We start from the raw sequence: 20,277 nt of genomic DNA, 5'->3' as shown, positions 1-20,277 counted from the left end.
TAAGTTACAAGGCATTTGGACATGTTTAAAGGCTCTTAATCCCCATTTTAGAGGAGTTTACGGCCCAAGAAGGAGCCTTGGCCGTAAACTCTCTTTTGTCCCATATAATTCATGTTTTAGATGTTTCAAGTCCCAATTAATAAGTCTTAAGGTCGTATCTAAGTCCCATATACGATTTGGAAGGGTTAAATGGCTCAAAAACCCTCATTTATATGAGTTTACGGCCTAGGATAGTTCTAGGGCCGTAAACACATAATGATGGTCCTAATTCATAGATTATTCTCAAATTTGAAGGCTAAAGAGGTTGTATAACATGCTAGGGAAGTTACCTCAAAGATTTGAAGCCTTAAACTTGAGATTTGAACCTTTAATTCTAGTTTGAGGAGAGAGGTTGGAAATGTTTATGTAACAAATGGCCAAAAGCTTCAAATGAAAGCTTTGAATCACTTATATAGTGCTCGAGAATTGGACACGATGGAATTCTACCCGATACCGGTGTTAAGTGGGGCTTTTGGTCATACCCGACCAAATTGTCGTGACCCGATATGGTCGATTCTAGAATTATTCCGATAGTCATAATGGCGTGTTAAAATGATTTTTAATGGCATTATTCGGAAACGAATTTGGAAACGACGTCTGGTTGATCAAATTGGATTACAAGTTGCGTTACAAGAAGTGATATGAAATTTCGGGTTGTTACATTATTCCCCCGTTAGAGGGAATTTCGTCCCGAAATTCAACACAAGATACAAGACAAATACAAATCATGGATCTGGAAAGAGTTGTGGATTCTTCTGTTTCATCGAGTCTTCTCGCTGCCAAGTGAACTCCGGTCCCCGCTTGGCATTCCAGCGAACCTTCACTAACGGGATGCGACTTAGTTTCGTACGTTTGACTTCTCGATCCATGATTTCGATCGGTTCCTCCACGAAGTTGAGGTTTTCATCGATCTCGATCTCGTCTAATGGAATCACTAGGGTTTCATCAGATAGGCACTTCTTGAGATATGAAACATGGAAGACAGGATGGATGTTACTGAGCTCGTGAAGTAAACGAAGTTTATAGGCTACCGGACCAATCCTGGCGAGGATCTCAAAAGGTCCAATGTACCTCGGATTAAGTTTCCCACGCTTACCAAAGCGTACAGTGCCTTTCCAGGGCGAGACCTTCAACAGGACACGGTCTCCAACCTAGAATTCCAGTGGTTTCCGATGGTTATCAGCGTAACTCTTCTGGCGATCACGTGAAGCTTTCAGTCGTTCTCGTATTTGGATGATCTTCTCGGTGGTTTCACGGATGATTTCAGGACCAGTGAGAGCACTGTCGGGGACTCGACTCTTGGCTAGCTGTGTATCTCCCACCTCGGCCCAGCACAGAGGGGATCTGCACTTACGACCGTATAGGGCTTCGAACGGGGCAGCCCTAATGCTGGTGTGATAACTTTTGTTGTATGAGAATTCGATCAAAGGTAGATGTGCATCCCACGACTTTCCAAAGTCAAGGACACATGCCCTAAGCATGTCTTCCAGAGTTTGGATTGTTCTCTCACTCTGTCCATCTGTCTGAGGATGATACGCCTTGCTCATATCTAGTTTGGTTCCAAGGGCTTTCTGGAGAGACTGCCAAAATCGGGAGGTAAACCTGCTATCTCGATCAGAGATAATGGACGCAGGTACACCGTGCAGTCGGACTACCTCCTGGATATAAATCTGCGCGAGTCTTTCCATTTTGTATGATTCTTTAATTGGAACGAAGTGGGCTGACTTTGTCAAACGATCGACAATCACCCAAATGGTATCATACCCACTCGAGCACTTGGGTAGTTTGGTGATGAAATCCATGGTGATCATCTCCCATTTCCATTCAGGTATCTCGAGTTGCTGGAGCAGACCTGAGGGTTTCTGGTGTTCAACTTTTACCTTGGCGCAAGTCAGACACTTGCCCACGAACGTAGCTATCTCAGCCTTCATGCTTGGCCACCAGTATTGTTTCTTGAGATCTAAGTACATCTTGTCAGAACTCGAGTGAACATAGTATCTGGTTCTGTGTGCTTCCTCCATGACTATCTCTCTGAATCCTCCGAACTTGGGAATCCAGATCCGATCCATGAAACAATGGACTCCGTCACCTTTGATCTCAAATTTCTTTTCCATACCTCTTAAGGCTTCGGTTGGTATGTTCTCGGGTTTGAGGGCTTCTAATTGGGCTTCTCGGATTTGTATGGGTAGGTTGGAATGGATGGTCATCGTTTGGTTCCTCACTTTACGGCCTGCACTCTCCTTTCGGCTAAGGGCATCTGCTACCACATTGGCCTTGCCGGGATGGTAATGGATTTCACACTCATAATCACTGAGTAGTTCTACCCATCGCCTTTGTCTCATGTTCAAGTCTTTCTGATCAAAGATGTGTTGTAGGCTCTTGTGATCAGTGAAGATCGTTCACTTGGTTCCGTAGAGGTAATGTCTCCAAATCTTCAATGCAAAGACTACGGCGCCTAGCTCCAAGTCGTGTGTAGTATAGTTGACCTCGTGTGCTTTCAACTGTCTAGAAGCATAGGCAATTACTTTTCCCCTTTGCATAAGCACACAGCCTAAGCCTTGATTAGACACATCGCAGAAGACAACGAAATCCTCTGTCCCTTCGGGTAGGGACATAATAGGTGCGCTGCACAAGGCTCTTTTCAGCGTCTGAAATGCGGTTTCTTGTTTATCACCCCAACAAAAGGGTACACCTTTCTGTGTTAGAGTGGTTAAAGGTTTGGCGATTCTGGAAAAGTTTTGGATGAATCTTCGATAATAGCCAGCGAGACCCAAGAATTGCCGGATTTCTGTGGGTGTCTTCGGTGTTGACCAATTCTCTATCACCTTTATCTTGGAAGGATCTACATGAATACCCTCCTCGCTTACCACATGACCGAGGAAAGTTACCTTCCGAATCCAGAACTTGCACTTGGAAAATTTCGCGTACAACTTCTCGGATCGCAGGGTCTCCAACACTAGGCTCAAGTGTTGTTTGTGGTCTTCTTCGCTTCGGGAATAGACGAGTATGTCATCGATGAACACAATGAAAAACTTATCCAGATAAGGACGACACACCCGGTTCATCAGGTCCATGAACACTGCCGGTGCGTTGGTTAGACCAAAGGGCATCACTACAAACTCGTAGTGTCCATATCGAGTCCTGAAAGCTGTTTTGGACACATCACTTTCATGAATTCGAAGCTGATGGTACCCTGATCGAAGGTCTATCATATTATAAATAAGGAACAAAATACAAAATAATGAAAGATAAATGTATCTCCCAATATTGTAAATTATATTTAAAACTACATAAACCATTACAATAATAAAGTGATAAGCTAGTAATATTTATATTATATTTTCATAACATGTACCTGTGTTTATGTGCCTTAAGGACATTTATTTGGAAGACATGATCAAGAAACTATAAAATTTGCTTTTATAGGAGTTTTCAGAAAACATATATATTAGCTACTAAAGGCATAGAATTAAATGAAAACATGTCTCTAAAAGCTCGGATAAGGCAAAAGGTACTTCTAGCAGATTTCGTATTATGTGTTTTTTTTATTAAAAATAAAATTTAAGAGCTTCTACATTCTAACCTAGTTTTTTTATTCGAGTTTTCTTTTGTAAATCAAAAACTTTTAAAAATCCAAGAAATCTCATGCCCGAGTATGTCCATAATATTTTCAAAATAGATGCATGTTACAACGACCTATTTTAAATAATTTACATAGTTTCTTATCCTCTAATATATAAAAAAGAAAAAAGAAGGAAAAATAAGTATTTATGAAATGGTAATTTGCATCTAAGCGACATTGTTCTTGTCACATTCTAATCTACTTGAAAAAAAATTAAAATTTTAAAGCAAAAATAAAATAAATTATCAAAAAATAACTTAAATACTATCAAATAAACAGAAACATATGAATTTAATTTTACTATAAATATGTTGTAATTATGAAGGATACTTAGTTAGAATAATAATTTACAAAACGCTCATTTGAGTTGACTATACATTGCACTTACTTCTAGTAAATTTAGTATAAATATACTTACTTCACCAATTCTTGACATGTCTTCTCATATGAAGATGTTGAGGAATAAGGAATTTTTGTTTTGATTCATTGTTCTTGGCCTTCTTGTCATATGTGAGTTGATTTTTCATTTCATAAATGATTAGAGTATATTAATGGACATATTGTAGTTTTAAACAATAATCTATTATATAAAGTTTGATGACACCGTGACAACACCTTATGTTCGTCTTTTACAATATCATGATAATTTGGAAATTTTCGCATTCATCTCCATCAATATTTTGCATGTTAATTTGTTCACATCTGCGGTATAATCGTTATATTTAATGTTACGAATTCGTTTGTGCAGTTGTAAATGGGAACAACATTGGTGATAAAGCTTTTAAAATTACCTTAATAAAGACTATTTTGGGAGATGCAAGCCCTCAACTGTCTACTATGGAGTATGATAATCCTCATCACGATGTCAAGCTAAGAGGTGTCTGTGTACCACTTCCGTCATCACATTGTAAAGGAACAGATGGAGCTTGCTATTGTTGTATTGGTCCAAATATGAATATATGCATACGAGGTCTTAGTTTGTGTAATACTATATGTTTTTAAAATATGAGTAGATAGCTTTTTTATATGTAAGTTAGTCGTTTTCAAAATAAAATTAAATGGTTTTGTGTTTACCATATGTCATAAAAAATTGAATTCATATGTTCTTAATTGCACATAACCCTTATTTCATACCAAATAATATTTGTTTTCTTAAAATATGTAATTGAAGTTTTTTGAATAATAGATAAATATTTAATTTTCTTCTAGTAAGACTTACGAACAAATTCAATGATATATTGATTAAAAATAAATTAATTTATTTAACAATTAATAAGTAAAACTTAAAACGATATAATATTTTTAGAAAAATATATGGGTGCTGAAGAAAACTATTTGAAAGCTATCATATTATAAATAAGGAACAAAATACAAAATAATGAAAGATAAATGTATCTCCCAATATTGTAAATTTTATTTTAAACTACATAAACCATTACAATAATAAAGTGATAAGCTACTAATATTTATATTATATTTTCAGAGAACGTATATCTTAGCTATTAAAGGCGTAGATTTAAATGAAAACATGCATCTAAAATCTCGGATAAGGCAAAAGGTACTTCTAGTTGATTTCGTATTATGTGTTTTTTATTAAAAATAAAATTTAAGAGCTTGTACATTCGAACCTAGATTATTTTTTATTCGAGTTTTCCTTTGTAAATCTAAAACCTTTAAAATTCCAAGAAATCTCATGCCCGAGTATGTCCATAACATTTTCAAATAGACGCGTATTACACCGACCTATTGTAGATAATTTACATAGATTGTTATCCTCTGGTATATTAAAAAGTAAAAACGAAGACAAAATAAGTACTTATGAAGTGGTTTATTGCATCTTAGCGACATTGTTCCAGTCACATTCATAAACTACTTGAAAAGAAAGTTCAAATTTAAAAGAAAAAAATAAAATCAATTTTAAAAAATAACTTAATTACTATCAAATAAACAGAAACATATGAATTTAATTAGACTATAAATAAGAACCAATTATGAAGGATACATAGTTAGAATAATAATTTACAAAATGTTCATTTGAATTGAGTATACATTGCACTTACTTCTAGTAAAGTTAGTATGAATATATTCACTTCACCAATCCTTATGATCGTCTTTTACAATATCACGATAATTTGGAAATTTTCACATTCATCTCCATCAGTATTTTACGTGTTAATTTGTTCATATGTGTGGTATAATCGTTATATTTAATGTTATGAACTCGTTTTGTGCAGTTCTAAGTGGTAACAACATTGGTGATAAAGCTTTCAAAACTACCTTAATAAAGACTATTTTGGGAGATGGAAGCCCACAACCGTTTACTATGGAGTATGATAATCCTCATCAAGATGCCAAGCTAAGAGGTGTCTGTGCACCAGTTCCATCATCACATTGTAAAGGAATAGATGGAGCTTGCTATTGTTGTATTGGTCCAAATATGAATATGTGGATACGAGGTCTTAGCGTGTGTAATATTATATGTTCTGAAAATGTGAGTAGATAGATTTTTTATATGTAAGTTAGTCGTTTTCAAAATAAAATTAAATGGTTTTGTGTTTACCATATGTCATAAAAAATTGAATTCATATGTTCTTAATTGCACATAACCCTTAGTTCGAACCAAATAATATTTCTTTTCTTAAAATATGTAATTGAAGTTTTTTGATAATAAATAAATATTTGATTTTTTTCTAGTAAGACTTATGAACAAATTCAATGATATAATGATTAAAGTTAAATTAATTTATTTAACAATTGATAAGTAAAACTAAAAACCGATATAAAATTTATAGAAAAATATATGGATGCTGAAGATAACAATTTGAAAGCTATCATATAATAAAAAAAGGAACGAAATACCATACAATGAAAGATAAATGTATTTCCCAATATTGTAAATTTTATTTAAAACTACATAAACCATTACAATAACAAAGTGATAAGCTATTAGTATTTATAATATATTTTCATAACATGTAGATGTGTATATGTGCCATAAGGACCTGTATTTGGCAGACATGATCAAGAAACTATAAAATTTGGCTTTATAGAAGTTTTCAGAAAACATGTATCTTAGCTATTAAAAGCGTAGAATTAAATGAAAACATGCATCTTAAAGCTCAGATAAGGCAAAAGGTACTTTTAGTAGATTTCGTATTATGTGTTTTTTTTTATTAAAAATAAAATTTAAGAGTTTGTATATTCGAACCTAGTTTATTTTTTATTTGAGTTTTCTTTTGTAAATCTAAAACCTTTAAATACCCCAGAAATCTCATGCCCGATTATGTCCATAAAATTTTCAAATAGATGCGTATTACAACGATCTATTGTAAATAATTAACATAGATTGTTATCCTCTAATATATTAAAAAGAAAAAAAGAAGACAAAATAGGTAGTTATGAAATGGTTTACTACATCTAAGCGACTTTATTCCGGTCACATTCATAAACTACTTGAAAAGAAAGTTCAAATTTAAAATCTAAAATAAAATCAATTTTCAAAAAATAACTTAATTAGTATCAAATAAACAGAAACATATGAATTTAATTAGACTATAAATATGTTGTAATTATGAAGGATACATAGTTAGAATAATAATTTACAAAATGCTCATTTGAGTTAAGTATACATTGCACTTACTTCTAGTAAAGTTAGTATAAATATATTCACTTCACCTATTCTTGATATGTCCTCTCATATGAAGATGTTAAGGAATAAGCAATTTTTGTTTTCGTTCTTTGTTCTTGGCCTTCTTGTCATATGTGAGTTGAATTTTCATTTCATAAATAATTAGAGTATCTTAATGGACATATTGTAGTTTAAAGCAATAATCAATTATAAAAAGTTTAATGACATAGTGACAAAACCTTATGATCGTCTTTTATAATATCACGATAATTTGGAAATTTTCACATTCATCTCCATGAATATGTTACCTGTTAATTTGTTCACATGTGTGGTATGATCGTTATATTTGATGTTATGAATTCGTGTGTGCAGTTGTAAATGGGAACAACATTGGTGATAAAGCTTTAAAACTACCTTAATAAAGACTATTGTGGGAGATGCAGGCCCACAACCGTCTACAATGGAGTATGGTAATCCTCATCATGATGCCAAGCTAAGAGGTGTCTGTGTACCACTTCCATCATCACATTGTAAAGGAATAGATGGAGCTTGCTATTGTTGTATTGGTCCAAATATGAATATATGCATACGAGGTCTTAGTTTGTGTCATATTATATGTTCTTAAAATACGAGTATATAGATTCTTTATATGTGAGTTAGTCATTTTCAAAATAAAGTTAAATGGTTTTGTGCTTACCATATGTAATAAAAAATTGAATTCATATGTTATTAATTGCACATAACCCTTATTTCATACCAAATAATATTTGTTTTCTTAAAATATGTAATTGAAGTTTTTTGAATAATAGATAAATATTTAATTTTTTTTCTAGTAAGACTTACGAACAAATTCAATGATATAATGATTAAAGTTAAATTAATTTATGTAACAATTAATAAGTAAAATTAAAAACCGATATAAAATTTATAGAAAAATATATGGATGCTGAGGAAAACAATTTGAAAGCTATCATATAATAAAAAAGGAACACAATACAATACAATGAAAGATAAATGTATCTCCCAATATTGTAAATCTTATTTAAAACTACATAAACCATTACAATAATAAAGTTATAAGCTAGTAATATTTATATTATATTTTCATAACATGTACATGTGTTTATGTGTCTTGAGGACATGTATTTGGAAGACATGATCAAGAAACTATAAAATTTGGTTTTATAGAAGTTTTCACGAAACATATATCTTAGCTATTAAAGGCGTAGAATTAAATGAAAACTAGCATCTAAAAGCTCAGATAAGGCAAAAGGTACTTCTAGTAGATTTCGTATTATGTGTTTTTTTATTAAAAATATAATTTAAGAGCTTGTATATTCGAACCTTGTTTCTTTTTTATTCGAGTTTTCCTTTGTAAATCTAAAACTTTTGTAAATCCAAAAAATCTCATGCCCGAGTATGTCCATATCATTTTCAAATAGATGTGTATTACAACGACCTATTTTAAATAATTTATATAGATTGTTATCCTGTAATATATTAAAAAGAAAAAAGAAGACAAAATAAGTATTTATGAAATGGTTTATTGCATCTTAGCTACATTGTTCCTGTCATATTCATAAACTACTTGCAAAATATTCAAATTTAAAAGCAAAAATAAAATCGATTTTCAAAAAATAATTTAATTACTATCAAGTAAACATTGGACTTTGTGACTAGGTTACCTAGGACACCGAAGGGTTATGACGCGATTTGGGTAGTCGTGGATAGATTAACCAATTCGGTGCACTTCCTTCCGATTAAGGAGACATACCCGTTGGAAAAGTTAGCTAAGTTATATGTTGACGAGATAGTGAAACTGCATGGAGTTCCATTGTCTATTGTTTCGGATCGGGATAGTCGCTTTACGTCGATGTGTTGGGGTAGCTTCCAACGAGAAATGGGTACTCAAGTGAAATTGAGAACGACATACCATCTGCAAACAGATGGGAAAAGTGAACGAACAATACGGACCTTGGATGATATGCTACGATCTTGTGTCATTGATTTTGGAGGGTCTTGGGAAACTAATTTGCTGTTAATTGAGTTTCCCTACAACAATAGTTATCACGCAAGTATAAAAGTCGCACCATATGAGGCTCTATATGGAAGGAAGTGTAGAACTTCATTATGTTGGAATGAGATGGGGGAGAAACAGTGTGCTGGACCTGAACTTGTTCAACAAACTACTAAAAAAATTTAGGCGATTAGGGATAACATTAAGGTTGCTCAGGATCGGTAGAAAAGTTATGCACATAAGTGGAGAAAGCCAATAGTTTTTCAGGCTGGTGATAAAGTTATGTTAAAAGTGTCCCCATAGAAGGGTGTGGTGCATTTTGGTAAGCGAGGAAAATTAAGTCGCCGCTATGTTGGACCCTTCATAATTAAGGAACGGGCGGGAGAGGTGGCCTATCGATTGGAGTATCAAGGGAAATGCATGGAATTCATAGCATGTTCCATGTCTCTAACCTGAAGAAGTGTCTAGCAGATGTCGCCATGGAAGTGCCACTTCAAGAAATTAAGGTTGATGTGAAGCTACGATATACAGAAGAACCTGTCGCGATTATAGGTCGAAAGGTCAAAAAATTAAGGAATGTGGAGATACCACTGGTGGAAGTATCACAAAGGTTCATATGCAATATGGGAGACCGAGCGAGATATGAAGACTAAATACCCTCACTTGTTTCATTAATTCAAATTCCGAGGACCGAATTTTTCTAAGGGGGGAATTTTGTAATAATTCGTATCAAAATAAATAAAATAAAAATATGATCAAAATATATTAATAGAATAATGACTAGTTCATAGTTAATGATGCAATTAGTGACCAATTATGAGGCTTAATATCTAAAAGAAAAAAAAACGTCACTTTGATTAGGCAGTAAATTCGAGCTAGTGGAAGAGTTTCATTAGTTAAGCATCTAGGCAGTATATAGAGCATGTAAAATCGAGTGGAAACCCCACAAGAATTTTGGAAATCGACTGGGAATTGAAGGAGAAATTGGGATTGGAAGTTCTTGAAGGATTTTCGGGGTTGTGCTTGAAATTAAGGTATGACCACTCGATTTAAGCTTGATTAAGTTGCTTGATTAGGTTTGCCTGATTCTATTATGTGTTTTGGTTCCATATCACGTTTCTGTTCGGGCCAATAGTGATTCAATTGATAAAAAATTAGAATGTTAGGTTCTTGAAAAAGAAAATGAATATGCCTTACCTGGGTGAGTTACTGAAAATTGCTTATGGGTATATGTTTGTACGATACGGAGATAATTAGAAGTGATTTTACATATTTATTTGCCATTATATTGGTTTAAATCAAAGCTTCAGTTTTTCTGTAAAAATGGTGGAAAAGAAATAGTGAACGGGTTAAGAAGAGAAAGACGTCGGGCTGTTTGTTCAGTATAACATTCAATAAAAAAAAAATAAAAAAAATCCATAAAGAGTGTCAAAGGTAGTTGGTCAAAGTCTCTCACCTGACTTATTCTTCGAAACCACATATTGCATATGTGGCCCTTTGTTTTTTTATGACTTGCCATTTCTTTATTTCCAACTTACAAATGGTTAATTTGGAACCTACAAAGATATCAAATATGTTTACCATATGTTTTCTTTTCTTTTTGTTCAAATGCGTTATAATTATGGGAATACCATTTTTCGAAGAAATACATTATTTATCGGAATACCATTTTTCGAAGAAATACATTATTTATCGTTATATTAAGTATTTTTCAATATTAATGATTAAAGGTGAAAGCTTGTAATTTAATTATATATTTCTCGAGAAGGTTATTATAAACATCCTATTCAACATAATTAAATAACAATCACTATTTTGGTCGAACGAAACACGTGGATAATGGAACCAAAATGGTCGCATATGATGTTTCCTAAGATTGAAGCCTTGGAAAATATGTTGGTTAAATGTAGGGTGCGTGTAACGTGACAAGTTCTGGTTAAGACCTAACACCAACGATGTGAGTTTCGTGTGAATTTTGTGGTTGCTTGCATGAAAAGTTGATTCTAATTTATTTGCAGTTACATGTTACCATTGTTATTGCTATGAATATTTGTGTGAATTTTATGAATTATTACATGTAAAAGGGTGAAAAGGGTGGGTGAAATATAAATAGTGAACGGGTGTACTAACTACATGATCTTTTTATTAGTCATCGTACGGGGTGTCAGTACACGGCAAAGAGCTTACACTCTGATTAACTAGTCGTAAGCATATTTGTTGTGCCCGACAGAGGGACTTGTTCCCTGAGAAAATGACAGTAGTTCCCTAGTGTGTCACCAAGGGTGGAAAGAAATGAAAAAAATTATATTTGATAATTTGTTGCATTATTTTTATTTTATTGACGTCAATATGCATGAAAACCACGAACTCACTAGGCCCTAGGTGTGACAACCCGAAGTTTATTCCATCGCTGTAACCCGTATTTGTCAATAAAACTCGTCATTATCGATTTGTTCAATTACATCTTGAATTAGGTCATTTAATTTAAGACTTTTATTTTAACCTCATAAGTGTCTAAACCCTTTTGAAACAAGTGAAAACGCCCCAAATTATTATTTGGAAAATTTTTAGTTTCGACCACGTCGGGTTACAACAACTAAATTGGGTACGACCATAAGCCTCATTTAATGTCAGTATCGGGTAGATTTCCATCGGGTCTCAAATTCAAACCATATTTAAGGTTGAAAGGACCTTATTTGAATCCTTTTCCCTCTCTCTCTCTACTCTCTCTCTACAAACTCAATCTTTGATCCAAAAATCACCCATTTCAAGCTCAAATTTGGTAAGAAATCCATCCTAGCTCATAGTATAACATGTTTGGTTTTCAAATTCGTGTTTAAATCATGAAAAAGGACCAAGAACTTGAGTTTACAGCCGAAGAACAGCCCCAAACCGTAAACACACATAAATAGGGTTTTGGAGCCCCAAAACCCTTCCAAACCACTTCTGGAGCTTAGATATGACTTAGGGGCTTACAAGAATGGACTTAGAACACCAAAACCTTAACATTTGAGGGGTAAACATGGGTTTACGGCCCAAGAACATGCTTGGACCGTAAACACCCTTTCTTAGGTCGTAAACACCTTTTAAGGTGTTAAGATGCCCCTTAAACACCTCATATGCCTTGGAATAATGTCTAGGATCAACCACCATTGTGTTAGGGACCTTAAACATGCAAGAAACCATCCCTTTAGGAGATTACGGCCGTAAACCCCCCAAGGAATGGTTCCTGGGCCATAAACTCCTATAAGGTGGTCAAATGGTGCCCTAACTTCCATCCATGGCTTGTATTTTGGACTAGAAACACCTGTACTTAACCTAGGGACACCAAAACACATAAGGAATGGGTACACGAAACTCCTTAAATGGTCCATATGTTGATCAAATCCCCTTCCATAGCCTTAGAACTAAACCTAGCATCACCCCACAAATGTTGTAAGGCCATTAAGCACCCAAGAATCCACCACCCATGAGTTTATGGCTGTAAACTCATGAGGATATGGTCTTAGGGCCGTAATCTCCATTTGGAGTTTACTCTTGAAGAGCAAACTCCATATTTAGTCCATACACCCCCTTAGATGCTACCCTGATCACTCTTAACACTTGAAATGAAGTGTTTTCGTGCCTCGGAGTGTATATTCTTATCTAATTAGTAGTTCAAAGTCTAATTAGATACAATTATGTATCTCTTCATATTACATAGGAACCTCGCGTGTACCCAAGCCGCGAACTGACACTTAGCATCCTAGCCGACACATTTCTCGTCTGGTGAGTTCATACCCCTACACCTTTTTTCCGTGTTTTTAGTGTTTTTAGGGGGGAATACAAGCAAAAGTAAAAAGAAATCTTGTACTCAAACTTATTATTTCATTTGAAATGTTTCATATTTCGTATGCTTTTAACACAGAAATCCGTATTAACCAACTGTTTAACTTGCAGAGTTAGTTTTCAAACTGTTTATGAGACCCGTTATAAAATGTTATATTTTATATTTCACAAATGATTTTCCACATCTTTTCTATTAAAAGCATTAGCTTAGTACTTTTGATTTGTCCTCGGTAACACTCTACAGAGATACGCGAGTGGAGGACCACCTTTTTGTAATAGGGTTTTCCACATTATTACTTGTAAATTTTTTATTCTTAAAAATTGGAGACACGTCCTCTGAAACACTCCACAGAGATACGCGAGTGGAGGACCACCCCTGTAACTAGAATCTCAAGGAGGGAGAACATGACTTGAGTGTATAGATCTATACGGGGCTGACTACCCCGCACCTGGCTGCTAGCTACAGTCGGACCGAAAGGTCCAAGGGTGACAAAAGTCATAAAATGATATTGGACTTCTTATCGCCATATCTAGTCTATCATATGGTTATGGAACTCGTAGTTTAGATAACAGAGATTTACTTGTTAGTAATAATGAACCTAGTAACTAGTTTACTTCCTACTTATTAGTATTATATACGTGTTAAAACTAATACACTTTACAAGGATAACCAGGTTTTCAGAATACTTATCTTAACATTGCAAGTATGGTAGATACTTGTACACTTCATTCCAGATCGATAACCAGCCACCAACTTTTTGGAAAATAAGGGTTTTTCCTGGGATAACTTAACTGTTCTTAACCAAACTGGGTAACATTGGATAACTAGACTTTTCTTATAAGAAAATATGGGATTTTCTTGGATGACAACTTTTTCAGAAAACCAAAGGAAACTTGTTCATTTTCATAAAACAAACTGCTTATGAACTCACCAGCTTTATGCTGATTTTCAAACTGCTTGTCTTTTCAGGTCCACATTAGACAGGTACCACATGATCTTTTGGAGAAGTCGGAGCGTTTAGAAGTCACGTCTTAACTTTTGTTCATTTTGGGATGTATATATAAACATGTATAACTTTGTTTTCAAACAAATGTAAATACTTCTATGTAATATAATGGTTGTGTTTACTACGCTTACTATGTACATTGGTTGTGATACTACATGACGTCCTCCGCCCGGGAACGTTTCCGCCATCTGTTTCAGGGTGTGACAGATTGGTATAAAAGCCCTTGTTTATAGTGAACTAAGTATACCAAACCTTACATGGTATAAGACTATAAACACTAATGGGCCGAAGTGCTCTGAACTAAAAGTATACTTTAAAATATAAGTATTTTCAAAAGTATACAAGAATACCTAAACGTCAGAGACCGTAACCTCGAGTAGAACAAAACATAAGTAATTGGGTATTGTACACTGCGGTTAAACCAGGGCAGTTATGTAGTCGTGTCTAGGGTCAATCTAGCCTGATCAACTATATTCATTCGAGACACGACCAACATGTGCTTGGGAGTGACTGTGGTGTGCAGCATGCCTGAAACTTACCTAGTATCCAAACAATGAGCCATCGTCGCAGCGAAACATAAAATACTATGGGAGTATTTTAGCCAAAGCCGAATACGTTGTAGAAGTTCGTTTCGAGTATTGCTACTCATCCCTTCCTTAGCGATATTTTATCTGCTTTGATAACTCCTTCCTGTTTTATCGCTTAGTAGATCATTATACCTGTCATAATGAGATATCTCTTGTTCCATATCTCTTGATTCAATTCAGAGGACTTATGATCCTCTCTTTCCTAGCTAATTATAGATCAAGATGAATCCAAAGAAAAGACCGAGCTCAAAGAACAACAATCCTCCTCCACCACCACCTCCCACTCCATTTGATCCCGCCATGTTCCAAGCAGCTGTTGCTGCTGCTGTGGCAGCTGCCATGTCGCAAATGAACCCCGATGGTTCAGGCGGGTTAGGAGGTGGTACTCAGCCCCAAGACTAGGAAGGTAGCCAGGGACACCGGAAGGAGTGTTCCAATAAAGACTTTATGAACGCGAAACCCACATCTTTCGATGACACTGGAGTTGTCATTAACCTAACTCGATGGTTCGAGAAAATCGAATCTATTTTCGAAATCTTTGCCTGCTCTGAATCTGATAAGGTGAAGGTCGCCGCCTGCACCTTCACCGATAAAGCCCTGACTTGGTAGATGTAACATCCCGAAATATCAAGAGTAGAGTTGAAGGGCTAAAAGAGTAAGTTGTGGAAGAGTGACTCGGCGAGTCCATGGATGGACTCGGTGAGTACAGTCACGACTGGGTCGCCTGTTAAGTAGCCAACTCAGCGAGTCAGTAAGGAGGACTCGACGAGTAGGCGCTGAGTGGAGAAAACCCTAATTCCCGGGGTTGAGCCCTATATAAAGAACATAACAGCCCACTCTCAGCCTCTTTATTCATCTCTAAGTCCAGAAACCCTTAGCCTTCGTGTGTGAGTGATCATATCTCAATTGGGAGCTTGAAGGAGATGATTATTGAAGGAATTTTGAGAGATTGAAGGCTTGGAGCAAGGGGATTTTCTTGGATTCGAATTACATTGCAGTTGGGGCGTCCATTGGAGGTAATATCTCGTTCTTGGACTGTTGATATGTTGTTTCTTCATTTTGGGGTTTGTGGGAACTTGTCTATGGATGTAATTGGAAGTCTAGAGGTTAGATCTGAGGTTGCTACCTCAGATCTGGAATGGAGAAGAATCAGAGAGCATGAAAGTCCCTGTGTTGGAGTGTTTAGTGAAGCTTACATGTCCCAAACCCTAAACCAATGTGCAAATGGCCTAGATCTCTTAGGATTCACGTAAAGTTTGCCACTTTACGTGATGGATGAGTGGTAGGAGGCTAGATCTATGTTTTGGAGCAATTGCATGGCTTGGAATGCTTCTGAATGGACTCAGACCGGTGGTACTCGGCGAGTCACATGGGTGTACTCGACGAGTTGCTTGAAGATGAGCTGGGACTCGGCGAGTTGGAAGAACAACTCGGCGAGTCGGATGAAGATGACCTGGAACTTGGCGAGTTGTATGAACAACACGGCGAGTAGGTTGAAGATAGCCTTAGACTCGGCGAGTCTGTTCTTAGGCTCGGCGAGTCTTGTCGAAGAGTTTCGATATTTTCTGGTTGAGTCGAGAACCGGCGAGTCAAGGGATGACTCGGTGAGTTGTGTGCGAGAGGACTCAGAAGTTGTGGGACTCGGCGAGTCTCGGGGTGACTCGGCGAGTTAGGTCGCAGATTGAGTGGGCTCTGAGTATGGGAACTCGGCGAGTCATCGGGTTGACTCGGCGAGTAGGGTAAGTCAGGGGTTGACTTTGACCTTGTCTTTGACCAAGGGTTGACCAGTGGTTTCCAGAGGTGGAGATCGTATCAGTGATCGGAGCAGCTTGGGTTATCTGTTCAGTCGGTAGTTTCGAGGTGAGTTATCCTCACTATATCAATAGGGTTTAAGGCACCAAGGCCGACCCTTTATCGGATGGAAATCCGGGTAGTGTCTGTTGTTATGATATTGCGGAATATGGGCCGGAAGGCATTATATGTTGTGGGCCGGAAGGCATTATATGTTGTGGGCCGGAAGGCATTACATGTTGTGGGCCGGAAGGCATTGCGATGTGGACCGGAAGGTCATGGCCTGGAAAGGCGTATGTGTGTAATTAGTATGTTGACTGATTCGTAGGGTGATGTTATGCTAGTGACCGGTTAGGCCGATATCTTGGTTAGGGTAATGATATGTTATGTGATCTGTTGATCGATTTGCTGACTGTGATCTGTTATATGATTATATGTTATGTGCACGGTTGCTTGGTCTGGGGTTTGACCCGATATGTATGGCTGTTCTATGATCTGTTATGTTATGTGGGCATTTTATGCTATGGGCCGGAAGGCGAGGTGTTACGGGCCGGAAGGCAATATGTTATGGGCCGGAAGCCAATATGTTTTGGACCGGAAGGTCGTGGCCTGGAAGGGCGTATATGTGGTTGGTATTTTGGGGGTATCTCACTAAGCTTTCGTGCTTACAGTTGTGGTTTTATGTTTTCAGGTTCTCAGGAGTCTGTGGCAAGGCAAAGGCGTGATCGTACCGTTCCTCGCGTTGGTGTTTTATGATATGAACCTGGGAAAATACTCTGTTAAATAATGTATTGGAAACCTTTTTGTAACAACGTTATTAAAATAGGTGGTTTTTGAAAAGTTTTAACTGTTTTGAAATTTTGGTCGTTACAAGTTGGTATCAGAGCCTTGGTTAGAGTGAATTGGAGGAACATTCGTGTGACTCCAGTCTCAAATCGAGGAGGGTTTTAAAAAGAAAAATTAAAATGGTTTCAAATTAAGTAAAAGGAGGACGCGGAGGTACGATCAGCCGGAGCCAGTAAGTAACCCCAAGATACCATACGTGATATTTGTCTTATTGAGCTTTGATAGAACAGCATGCTAGAGTTAGGCTAGGGATCTTCAGGAATTCATGATAATGTTGCCTGATTTGTGATGCCTGTAGCCTAGCGTCCCTTATGGGAGATTCTCGGTGTTCCTCTAGTGGTGAGGGGTTGAGCGTTGTTATGCATGTTTCTCTAGGGTATTGTGGTAGTACTTCATACAAATATGGGTAGGTGTGGAAGGTAGTATGGGCCCGCACTACTGAAAGCACAGGACCCATACGCGTATCAGGGAAACCATGATCTCTAGGGTTGGGTTGAGAGAGTTGGATCCCAGGATTGTGGGAAGTGTCTGAGATTTAGTGGTGTTTTCAGTATGGAGATTCCGAGGCATGCTGGGAGTGGATCCGGGTCAGGATCGGGAGTAGGAGAAGGAGTTCAGGGCGGGTCTGTGCCGTCCGAGGTTATTGGTCAGATGAGCTCGCACGAGTTGGATGCAAGGATTCGTGAGATCCTGCATGATGAGGTTGCTGCTTTGTTCTGGGCTGAGTTGCCGGAACTATTTGGGTCGATCAAGACCGCCATGGTTGAGTATTTTGATGAGCACTATGCGGCTCTCGCGGAGACGGCTGCCGCGGCGGCTACAGTGGCTGTAGCAGTGGCAGGGGGAGGAGTTGATAGGGATTTTCAGTATCGGGACTTCGATAATACGGAGCCTCCTACCTTCGATGGAGTTCAAGACCCGATTGTTGCTATGAGGTGGTTATCGGATGTGGAGGGGTGTTTCTTCACGTGTTCATGCCCTACTGATCTGAGGGTGAGGTGTGCTCTGAACTTGTTGAGGCTCGGGGCGAAGGATTGGTGGAGATTGACCACGGGATCATACTCGGATGCGCAGAGGGCTACGGTTCCATGGGATCAGTTTAGAGAGATGTTTAGCATTCGCTATGTTCCGCAGGATGAGAGAGAAAGATTGACTCAGGAGTTCCTGAAGCTGAAGCAGGATTCGGAGTCGGTGACTGAGATCACCAGGATGTTCACTGAGAGGGCGATGTTTTGCCCTGAGTTCGCTTCGGAGCAGGCTCAGATGTCCTGATATCTGAGTATGCTCAAGGGGGATATCAGACAGTTCGTGTCCAAATATGAATATATGCATACGAGGTCTTAGTTTGTGTAATACTATATGTTCTTAAAATATGAGTAGATAGATTTTTTATATGTAAGTTAGTCATTTTCAAAGTGAAATTAAACGGTTTTGTGCTTACCATATGTCATAAAAAATTGAATTCATATGTTCTTTATTACATATAACCCTTATTTCGTACCAAATAATATTTGTTTTCTTAAAATATGTAATTAAAGTTTTTTCAATAATATATAAATATTTAATTTTATTCTAGTAAGACTTACGAACAAATTCAATGATATAAAGATTAAAGTTAAATTAATTTATTTAACAATTAATAAGTAAAACTAAAAACCGAGATAAAATTTATAGAAAAATATAAGGCTGCTGAAGAAAACAATTTGAAACCTATCATATAATAAAAAAAGGAACAAAATACAAAACAATGAAAGATAAATGTATCTCCCAATATTGTAAATTTTATTTAAAACTACATAAACCATTACAGTAATAAAGTTATAAGCAACTAATATTAATATTATATTTTCATAACATGTACAAGTGTTTATGTGCCTTGAGGACATTTATTTGGTGGACATGATCAAGAAACTACAAAATTTGGTTTTATAGAAGTTTTCAGAAAACATATATCTTAGCTATTAAAGGCTTAGCTATTAAAGGTGTAGAATTAAATGAAAACAAGCATTTAAAAGCTCGGATAAGGCAAAAGGTACTTCTAATAGATTTCGTATTATGTTTTTTTTATTAAAAATAAAATTTAAGAGCTTGTACATTCGAACCTAGTTTATTTTTTATTCGTGTTTTCTTTTGTAAATCTAAAACCTTTATAAATCCAAGAAATCTCATGCTCGAGTATGTCCATAACATTTTCAAATATACGCGTATTACAACGACCTATTTTAAATAATTTACATAGATTGGCATCCTCTAATATATTAAAAGGAAAAAAGAAGACACAATTAGTATTTATGAAATGGTTTATTGCATCTTAGTGACATTGTTCCACTCACATCCATAAACTACTAGAAAAAAAAAATTCAAATTTAAAAGCAAAAATAAAATCAATTTTCAAAAAATAACTTAATTACTATCAAATAAACAGAAACATATGAATTGAATTAGACTATAAATATGTTGTAATTATGAAGGATACATAGTTAGAATAATGTAACAACCCGAAATTTCGTATCATTGTTTGTACCCCTTTTCGTAATCCATTCCGATCAACCAATTGCCGTTTTCAAATTCGTTTCCGATTTAGCCATTTAATTAAGTCATTAAATTGAAATTATCTAAAATGACTTAATGGGTGTCCTTGCACATTTAGAACTCATTTTAACACCACGTATTAGTAATCGGAACATTTATAGAATCAACCATACCGAGTTACAGAAACATAATCGGGTGCGACCAAAAGCCCCGTTTAATGCCGGTATCGAGTAGAATTCCACCGTGTCCAAGTTTTAGGACCTATTTAAACGTGTTCAAGCTTTCATTTGAAGCTTTTTCTTCATCTCTCTACTCTCTCTAACCTCTCTCCTCAACCAAGTTTAAGGGTCCAAAACCTCAAATTTAAGGCTTCTAATCAC

At 36.3% G+C, this 20,277-nt stretch overlaps 1 long non-coding RNA gene across 1 annotated transcript; it reads left to right on the top strand.

Annotated features, from left to right (window-relative positions):
- The first annotated feature begins 10,229 nt into the window (after positions 1–10,229).
- LOC145051607 (uncharacterized) lies at positions 10,230–14,267 on the top strand. Its single transcript, XR_013683726.1, has 2 exons — positions 10,230–10,340; positions 14,105–14,267. It is a non-coding gene; the product is annotated as an uncharacterized LOC145051607 (long non-coding RNA).
- The last annotated feature ends 6,010 nt before the right edge of the window (positions 14,268–20,277 follow it).

This window comes from Lactuca serriola, chromosome 5 (genome assembly GCF_051521515.1).
Source record: "Lactuca serriola cultivar US96UC23 chromosome 5, Lser_US96UC23_V15, whole genome shotgun sequence".
Lineage (NCBI taxonomy): Eukaryota > Viridiplantae > Streptophyta > Magnoliopsida > Asterales > Asteraceae > Lactuca > Lactuca serriola.
The sequence above is the reverse complement of the archived record's forward strand: the minus strand, read 5'-3'. Positions and strand labels throughout refer to the sequence as shown.